Here is a 10,450-nt window from a genome sequence, read left to right on the forward strand (position 1 = left end):
GTTTTTGCCCCATTTTTTGTTTTTATATTTTTTTTTTCGGGGTTTTGTTTTAGGGGGGGGGGGGGGGGATTGAAGACACACCATATTGGCAAGTGATCGCTGTCGATATCTTGCCCTACCCCAGGTGTTACAAATGTTTGGCTTAGATCGAAGGAGCATAAACATAGGTCAAGTTTTTCAATACTTCCGAATGCATACGATGTATACGTCGGTGTTTTATCATTTAATAAGGCTATATTTTGTTTCTTCTAAAAATTCTAGTAGCTTTTTTTCTGTCCATGTTTGATGTTTTACATCCAAAGTTTTTGTGTTTGCTATTTAAATCGCCTATAAATATTGACTTGGTATTATAGCTATAGATATTGCTTAATAGATTTATATCTATTTCCTTATTGGGCGAACAGTATATGCCGGTTACTGTTAATTTCATATTATTGTATAAATATATATATACTACGATACATTCATTTGTTGAATGCATGTTTATTTCGCTTATAGAAATGATTATTTAGTCTATCTTTTCTTAGAGTTGTATATCCCTTGATTTTAAATGTATTTGTTGTGTATAGTAAGGTTTCACTTATTACTAATATATCAGGGTTAGTTTGTTGGATTATGTCTTCAATCTCGTGTTTCTTGGAAGCAATTACACCTTGGATATTGATATGTTGGACTGTGAATTTAGGTGAGTATATAACCTGTAATTGTAGCTATGATCTGCGGTAGGTATGGCGTTATGTGTTTTTTGGCTATTGAACATATTAAATAAATGCAGTCTTTAGTTTGTGTTGGTTTTGAGTATTCTAAAATAAAGTCTGTAAACATGTTTTTGATAATTTCCATGATTACATGTGTTTTTCATTTTTGTTTTCTCCTGGTTTTGTATTTTTAAATTTCAGTTTGTGTACTTTCTTGTTGCTCTTGAGTTTCGTTGTTTTTCGTATTATCTTTATGTTGTGTAGGCTTAGTTTGTTGTTGTTGTGCTTCCTTAACCGGCCGACTTACGATTTGAACGCACGCCAGATCCCGCAAGCGAAAACTCCGGATATCATGCAACACCTGAACTTTTGCAGCCAAAATTAATTTCTGAGCGACAGTTTCTCCAAAACGTGTAAATTATTGTCTAGAATTGTAATAGCACAATTAATTTGGGAAAAGAAAATATCGCGGATAAGAGGCATGGAAATTTAAGGCACTAGTGTATCCCCCATTTCACGGTTCAAACAGTACTGAAGTTAGGTTAAGCACACCTTGCTACTGCGTTTTATGGCTGACTCCTAGATCTGAAAATATTTATCGAGGCTTGACTTCGGCGGTTTGCCTTCAAGGGGCTATTTTAACGTGCAGCTCAGATAATTATGTGTACATCTAAAAGTTCAGTGTGAAGTTAGAAATTAAAATTTGACATGTAAATACTGGAAAGCTTCAGAACCATTAAGATTTCCAAAAAAAACGTACGTTATATTTTATGTATAAGATAAGGGACGCTACAATATGATGTAGATTTTAGCATCATTGGATATAATTTTAATAAAAGTTTCATGAACATCTAATATAACAGAGTACGAAATATCTTAAAATTTTCATTATGCAGGTGGTTAGGGCGCATGACTCGCAATTTGAGGGTCGAGGGTTCGAAACCCCGTCCCATCAAACATGCTCGCCCTTTCAGCCGTGAGGGCGTTATAATGTTTTGATCAATCCCACTATTCGTTGATAAAAGAGTAGCCCAAGAGTTGGCGGTGGGTGGTGATGACTAGCTGCCTTCCCTCTAGTCTTACACTGCTAAATTAGGGACGACTAGCACAGATAGCCCTCGTTTAGCTTTGCGCGAAATTGACCGTCACATTATAACGCCCCCATGGCTGAAAGGGCGAGCATGTTTGGTAGGACAGGGATTCGATCCCGCGACCCTCAAACTGCGAGTCGAGCGCCCTAAGTACCTGACCATGCCGGGCCTGAAAATATAAGGAGCACCTAAAACCAGCTTCCGTGCTGCCAAAAACAGCTCAGTCTAGGAGATCTGGGGCATGCCCCCCAGAAAAATAACATAATTTGCAGTTGCTATATAAGTCAAATATGTAAAACTAGAGGTGCTCCAGCACCCCCGGTTACGACGCTTCTGCACGTTATACAAATATTTTGACTTTTGAATCCTATATTATGGATGAAATGAACCCACATGTCACAGAACCACGTGTTTATTAATAAGTAGAATTTTTAACCTGGTATTTATATAAAATTAAAAAGTAAACTTGACATTTGTTCATGGGTTTGATCTATGTATATTTTTGATTCGTATTTTTGGCTTAAAAATTTGATTCTTTAATGTAGAGTTTTGGGCCATGTTTTTTGTTTCTTGTAAGAGTTCTTGCATGTGTTTTCAAATGTATAGATCGCTTGTTCGACGACTTTCAAAGAAGAAAATGCATTGCCATTTAGGAAACAGAAGCTTGCAGATAGAGACGCCATGTTGAACTAACTCACGCTATTTGCTATAACTATGACATCATACTGATTAACTGATTAGGGCTTAGTGACATTTGCTGAGGAAGACTAAATAACCACTACCACTTAGGCCTAATGTTAAGTAGTAAAGCCTTAAAACAAGAGGGAATCCTGAATAGCCGCTGCACTTGAAATTCTGGTAGGCAGGATTAGAGTAAATTAATCTATGATACCTTTGTTTCCTTCTTCATTAGCTATATTTTTGTGCGCCAGCAATACCAAGCGTGGGTACACCCCATTCGACTTTATTACTCATCAGGACTTCTACCAGCCTACCCTCAAATTGAAATTCTTTTAGGCAGGATTAAAGTAAATTAAACTATGAGACCTTGGGCGTGGTCAGATACATCAATCGAAAGGGTTTGACCTCTTTAGTCCAAAACTATAATTAGATCTCAAATCGGTCAAGAGATGACAGAGCTCTATGAGCTAAAAGTTTGTACTTGAAAAAAACAAACAAAAAAACTCGGAGCCATTCTATGATAAAAGAGTAGCCCAAGAGTTGGCGGTGGGTGGTGATGACTAGCTGCCTTCCCTCTAGTCTTACACTGCTATATTAGGGACGACTAGCACAGATGGCCCTCGTTTACCTTTGCGCGAAATTGACCGATTATTACTTTGATTTGGCGTTGGTCTTAGTACTGTTAAAGAGGTTTTAATGGCATTTGTAACGTAGGCCTACAACAAGTTACAACATTGTACAAGTGTGAAAGCTTATAGAAACTTTAAAGGAGTAAATATAAAGTAATTTGTTCTCGTCACGTCAACTGAACGTTCAGTTATTTTCAATAGAAAATTTAGGAGACCCCGCCAAGGAAAGAATAATGTTACACACTAAAACAAAAGGCTAAGGATGAGGCGGTCTTGACTTAAACTTCTTGACACATAATATCTTAAAAACAGCACGAACTTGCCACCCATATTCAAGTGGTTAACTATCTACACTGTTGGTAGTGCCGTTTTCTCCCACCTTAATTATCCGCATAGATGATCAATGATTTCAAGAATTGGTTAAATTAAGAAAAATAACTATATATTTTTACCTTTAATTTTATATTATAACTAAACCACCCGTGACCCGTTGGGTAACCCACTATTCAGAGGTTATGAAGAATTCAAGCTAATTTCAATATTGCACCGAAATGAAGGTTTATTTTGAGATAATTTAATTAAATATTTCAATCCATTAGTGTTATTCATAATTCAAAAAAGATATTTGATTGTTGATTGGGAGTAAAAGGAAAGACCATTTCATTTTTCAAAAAAGTGAAGTCAAAGTTTTCAGGTATTTTGATGAATTAGTTCATTATGTTGTGGTCTTTCCTCTTAAACCTTGTACAATTAAGAAACAGTAACACTTTATTTTTTCTTCGAATTACCTACCATAATCAAGACACATTATTGAGAAATTCTTCAAGATCTTGTTTTTGTCATCTTATGCCTTTTAATGAAGATGGGAACATTGACAGGGAAATATAGATTTGAACGAAGAAGTTTCATAAAGAGCGCGAACGGTAGTGTGATGTAAAATTACTCATGCTATGAATTTTCATAAAAGTGACCCGAAAAAACGTCGCTAACTCGGTAACCCGTGGCCCGATTTTAACGAAACTTGTTTTATTATGTTTCTATTCTTATTTCATTAGAAATATGGCGCTATTGCGCGTCGTTTTTGCTGTATTTAATTACAGACAAGTAAGCAAACAATCTCAGAGTTTTAGTAGTATATAGATTTTGTGTGTGTGAAGTATGGTCTGTAAACCACTACCAGCTTACGGGTCATTTCAGTATATAATTTATATCATCCCTAGTGCTTCAATGTGAAAACAAATTTTTTGCTTTACCAACAAATTGTTCACGGCTCATGAGGTTTTGTCACAAAAAAGTTCATGTAACTTTTTATTTCAGTCGAGAAGAGGAGGCACGAGTTTATTTGTCAGTGAATTATCAGATCAAGTTTCTACCAAAGCCCCTAAGGAACTATGTATAATGTAGTAAAAATGGTTTATGTGAAATGGTTGATATGCAGCATCAAAAATAAGCGATGTTGAGCAGTCTGACATATATGGCTAGTTTAATTTCTGAAAATAATTATATACGCTTGTTGAAAGAAAAAAATGCAACAAGCTAATTATAGATAATCCTCTGAACAGAATCTTTATTGTATTACTTCTAAATTCTAGGACCTATGTTCCATTGTTATAAAGATAATTATAACAGTAAAAAAAACAATTGCTCATAACAGTAATATTTTTACAGCCCACATAAATAACCGAAATCGCTTTTTATTTTACCAAAACACTGAACAAAATGTTACAAGCTCAACTTTCATGTTTAGCTAAATGTTTGAATTAAGGTAATTTCAATAAAATATCTACCACTTAAACTACATATACACATAAACATAATGTACATAACTTTATTTTCAAAGAAGAAATTAAAATGTATAATAGAAATTATGATTACAACATATTTTCATGAAGTCTTGATTGAAATAATTCATTTAAATTTTATTGAAATTTAATGAAAGGAATTTTTGAAATAAGATATTTAATATATCGCCATGAAAACATAAACAAAAATGAATTATTTCCAGTAAAAATACTTTATTCAACAAAAGACATCGGTGGTCTGACGAGGCAATGCAAAATGCCTCACAAGAAGTTCAAGGGATGGCACCATAAACAGCTGCAAAAGGTATTTCGTGTTCCGAACCGAAAATTAAGATGTAGACTGTCAGGAGAGTTATACGTGACAATAAACTTCGTCTTCGGCATGTTTTAAATCCAACTGAAGGAAAAGCTTTCCCACAGCACATTTAAAATTACATCAGTGTGATTTGGACTTTCGAAGAAACAGGTCAGTGGTCAGAAATGAGTTCTCTGAAAATGATTCAAGGCCTTTATGAGAAGAAATCTTGTATTAATTATCCAAAAATCTGAATTTCTGGGAGCTGCCTGAATACAATCGATGAACTTTTTATATTTTTGATTTACACAAAGTTCACGATGAAATCAACTGAGTGTTATAATAAACTACAACGTTTATATAACGTGGATGGAACATGCATTCTTCTTTGAGTATTCACATTCAGTGAAAGTTCTTAGTGTTTGGAGCAGGGTCTGCCTATCAAACGATTCGACAGAGATAAGTTCAATAATATAATTATAGTTTGTGATAACGGTTAGAGCTGATCGATTAATAATATTTGTTAATTGAAGAATCGACGAGCCCGTAAATAGAGTAGTACAATGTTAGTATAGCTTTAGTAGCTTTGCCATAAGACAGGATGTGCAAATTTGATGGCAATGGGAATCTAAACTAGGACCTTAGAATCACAAGGCCATGTTGGTCCAAAGCTAAACAACATTGAAATAAAAAACAAAACAAAATCTTATAGCACTAAAATCTGATTTCTATGCCTACAGCGGGTAGAGCACAGATAGCCTATTTTGTAATTTTGTACTTAATAACAAACGTAATGATGATATCTCGATTACTTGGATAGTTGGAATAACCTAAAGTAGTAATAACTGATTACCCTAGTTTGATTAGTTTATTATTTTTGTGGCATTAATTGATTTAACAGTAATTTTAAGGACTTAACTCTGAAATTGAGCTCGGTCATTTTGTCCGATCTCGTAACCACTAGAGCTGGTCGATTAGTGATATTTTAAGTTAATCAACATGCCTATTAATTAATTTCAGTCAATTAGCTCAAGGGGTTAGGAAACAATATGGCATGATTGCATACCACATCTCCTCCCCCATATTTAGACTTGCTTGCCTAGCTCTAACTTTAAAACTTAAGAAACAAGTAAAATGTCCCACACATAAGTCAATCATTATAACTTACTCTTAAAATATCTCTTAAAAGTCACAAAAAATTAAAAAGACAAACGAAATAAATTTTGTTTGTAATTAAGCACAAAGCTACACGATGGGCTATCTTTGCTCTGCCCACCACGGGTATCGAAACCCAGTTTCTAGCGTTGTAAGTCCGCAGACATACCACTGCGCCACTGGAGGACATGAAATAAATAAAATCACATGAAAAATAACTTTCTACATACATAAAATACAAAACAAAAACACAATATCAAAACAAAACACGAAACAAAACTTTTCAGAGAGTAAACACAGATTTCTACATATAGAATAATTAAAACACATATCTTACATACCCTCACCCCATCAAAATCGGTAGATAATATATTCAAATAACCCGTTAGAAAGTTACAATACACTCTGCGTCCTTCAGAGTGAATCTGCTTGGCTGGGCTGCTTGTAGTCAGCGAGGAGGTCACTGGTTACCAGTGTGGCCGCAGTCCAGTCCTTGGTAGTGGTCTAGACCTCTAGGGTGTTGGAATCCCAATAATCTTTCTGAAGCTTCAGTCAGATAGCGTATTTGACTAGTCATCTAGCATCTTGTCTTCTTCCATTGGCCGTGACTCCATCTAGCTGAAGATTTTATGCTATCTTCTGGAATCTTGGGGATTTTCAAGAATTCAGAGACATCTGGAAAATCTCCAAACAGATAATTCTCTACGTACTCACTCTCCTGAATTACTAGTTGCTTATCAATCATAACTAAACAATTAATAGATTACTTATGAGTAGCGATTACATCGATTATTGTCGCAAGAATAATAGTTATTGATATTAGTGTTTTCGATTATTATTATTTTCTGTTATTCCAACATTCAGTTAATTGAGATTATTATTAAATCTCTTGTCACGAAAATGATCAATTAAACGTAATTATTATATATCCATTTAATACTCTTTTTCAATTATTCCAACTATCCAGCATTCTAAATATTGCCATTATGGTTTTCATTATTATTTTCAATTAATTCAAGTTTCTAATCTTAATAGATTAGTGTCACAACAAACGCATACAACCAAGTAATCGAAATTACAGATCCCAGTGGTAAGTCTGTAGATTTATAATGCTAAAAATTGGATTTAGATATCCATGATGGGCAAAATACAGATAGCCCATTATGTAACTTTATGCTCAAATACGAACAAAAGATTATCACAATTATCTAAGTAATCGCAATTTTTTCATTACGTTTGTTATTCTCACTTTAATGTCAGGCATTACTGAGGCCTCCTCCACTAGTATCAGAACCGTTGTTGCAGGACAAGTTGTTTCTGACATGGTCAGAACTTTGTGGCTATTTGGAGGAACTTCGTGAAGATCTGGGTTCCAGACAGGGCCTCTTAGGCCTTGAGATTTGCTCTCAGCACATTTGGATGCATGTCAGGTGCCAGTGATCTTTCTCCACCTGGCGCCTGCCGATATGACATTTCATGATCCTCTGGCCTGTGTGGTTATCATACCCGATTATAGCATTTTTTTAAAGTTTGATCGACTGTGGTCAAAGGGCTCTTCATGTTGCTTTAATCTTGCAAATGAAGAAAAAGAATTGTGATGTTGTTAAGATAACCGACAGAGGTTAGAAAATACATTATGTTTCGAAGTAAAATAAATTAGCCAATGTCTTAATTTTTTATTCACTGTATGTAAGTTGTTGAAAAAATAATTCCGTTGTTTTAAGGTCGATTTATACCCTCTGAATATTATGTAACTGACGAAGAAAAATCATTGGCGAGATCTCGTTTAGATGGATTTAAAATAAAATCTATGCTTTGCCCTTCAATAATCCATGCAGCCGGATTGGAAGCTGCTCGGAATTTGCCATTCATTGATTATTGAATTTTCTTTTGTTTCTCAGAATCCTGCACCGAAGTCGTTTCTTCTTCTGGTAGCATTTGTACCATTGGTTGATTTTGCTGGTCATTACAAATGATAATAGAAGGTGCAGTAAAAAATGTATCTAATTTTTGCATAGATTTTAAAACAGTCTTTTTAGTTTTTCCCTTTGTTTTGCCCCTTTTCTGTATTCTGCCCCGCTAAGTCACTCTCTTCCATCCATCCTATATAAAATATAGTTATAATTTAAATATATTTTGTATGTAAAGTGAATGCTATAATCTTATCATGACTAGGAATATATGTATTAAATCAATTCATTAATAGAGTGATAATTTGAATGAATGAACTAATAAAATAATACAAAGATATATATCAATACTTTTCCATGATCTTCAAAATAAATTACTCTAAATGCAATACCTCAATATTAACTACTAAATGACTTCAATAACAATTCAATTTAAAACAAACGAATGGATAAATATGAAGAAGTATGGATAAATTTTCGTCAAATTCAACAGAAACCACCAAATGTCAGCTCAACTTAAAAAATAAATGTAAAATTGAATAACATCATAACTTTTCTACCAAAAATATTCCACCTGCCCCGTCATTCATCCAATCGTCCACAAAGGAAAAAAAGCTACCTGGATGTCTATTTGTTTTACAAACTTACACGCTGGAATGAGAAAAGAAAAAGAAATTAACTCCGTCTATTTACACGAACGAACAACATATTTGCACAAATAAGTTTGTACATGCAAGAAAACTTTCTAGATACCAATCGTAAGTGTACATTATCTATCGTCTGTTGATTTTGTTTGTTTGAAGTTAAGCACAAAGTTACACAATAGGCTATCTGTGTTTTGCGCACCGCGGGTATCGGGTATCGAAACCAGGTTTTTAGCATTGTAAGTACACAGACATGCCTCTGTGCCACTGGGGGGGCCGTCTGTTGATGAAATTCCATGTACAATACATACCATGATACCTACATAAAATTACTAACATTTCGCACACATACACTATGATCTTATACACTCCTACATGATAATTAACACTGGCACTGGTAAATACAATAAGAAAACAACATCCAGACAATTATTAGCTTTCATACTGGCACTACATTTCAACAATGCCAAAAAAACTCGTGATAAAGAAACAAGTGCCTAAATAAAAGTAAATCTGATATTATAACTTAAGACTAAATAGATAAAATTAAATCTGGTTCTATTAAATATATATATAGATATATATTATCACACTTTAAAATAGTATTGTATATGACAAAATTTTACCGCCAGTGATTATCCACGTGATCGCTCCAGAAATGAAGCCTTTGTATTAGTCACGTGATCGTTCGGCGCTCTCGATTGGTATCTTGATCTCGTGCGGCGGCCCCGTATTAGAAAAATTAAGTAAAAACATAATTCATCAAAATTTTGTTTGATGTTTCTTAAATTTGCCGCTCTAGGCAACTGCCTTCTCTGCCTATGTGTAAATGAAGCCCTGATTGTCATCAGGTACAAGTTGCTTTCCTAGACCAGTGGTTCTCAAACTTTTTCGTCAGTGGATCACTTCGGGGGGCCAAAGACTATGCAGACCACCTACACATCCTACCCCACCTCACCTGCTTTCGCTTGCCACCACAAAAAACTTATCAAAATTAATGTGAAGAATAGCGCTGATGTGACTTGCATTTTGGACCAACCCGCAGACCACCTGAGGACCCTCTTGAACCACACTTGAGAGCCACTGACCTAGACATAATACAAAGCAAATAAGTCACATGACTGGAGATTGCTTAAGACTTAATAAAGGTATCTTGTTGATGTTTGGTTCTTTCTTTAAAATTACGATTGTTTTTTTTTCTTTTTTAATAGTTATACTATCGTTTTATTAAGTTGTGGTGTTTGTAAACTTGAATTTTCTTTATTATGTTCACCAAATAAAACAGTCGTCAAATCGGATAACTACTATTTAGTAAGTATGGTAGGCAGTTGAAAATATTCTGGTGACTAATTTTTATTGAATATTATTTTTATGTTTATCCAAACAACGTACATAAATAAATAGTTAAAAGATTATTTCATTATTTGTAATTGCAATCGTGACATCTTTTAAATAAAAACATCATGACACTTGTGGGTGAGAGTAAAAGGTTTTCATTATTTAATAGCCCCCCCCTCCCAATGGCACAGCAGTATGTCTGCGGAC

At 34.4% G+C, this 10,450-nt stretch overlaps 1 protein-coding gene across 3 annotated transcripts in view; it reads left to right on the forward strand.

Moving 5' to 3' along the window:
* LOC106478725 (tubulin beta chain) overlaps positions 1–10,450 on the forward strand; it is a 31,037-nt gene that overhangs the window by 5,643 nt on the left and 14,944 nt on the right. Inside the window, exon 1 of one of the 3 annotated variants that reach the window (XM_022382373.1) lies at positions 9,603–10,053. The exons of 1 other annotated variant lie outside the window; for it this stretch is intronic. The gene's annotated coding sequence lies outside the window, so the exon portion shown is untranslated. Of the gene's footprint in view, positions 1–9,602; positions 10,054–10,198; positions 10,217–10,450 lie in introns of those variants that run through there. One more of the 3 variants, XM_022382375.1, reaches the window with a different exon arrangement.

This window comes from Limulus polyphemus, unplaced genomic scaffold (assembly GCF_000517525.1).
Source record: "Limulus polyphemus unplaced genomic scaffold, Limulus_polyphemus-2.1.2 Scaffold244, whole genome shotgun sequence".
Lineage (NCBI taxonomy): Eukaryota > Metazoa > Arthropoda > Merostomata > Xiphosura > Limulidae > Limulus > Limulus polyphemus.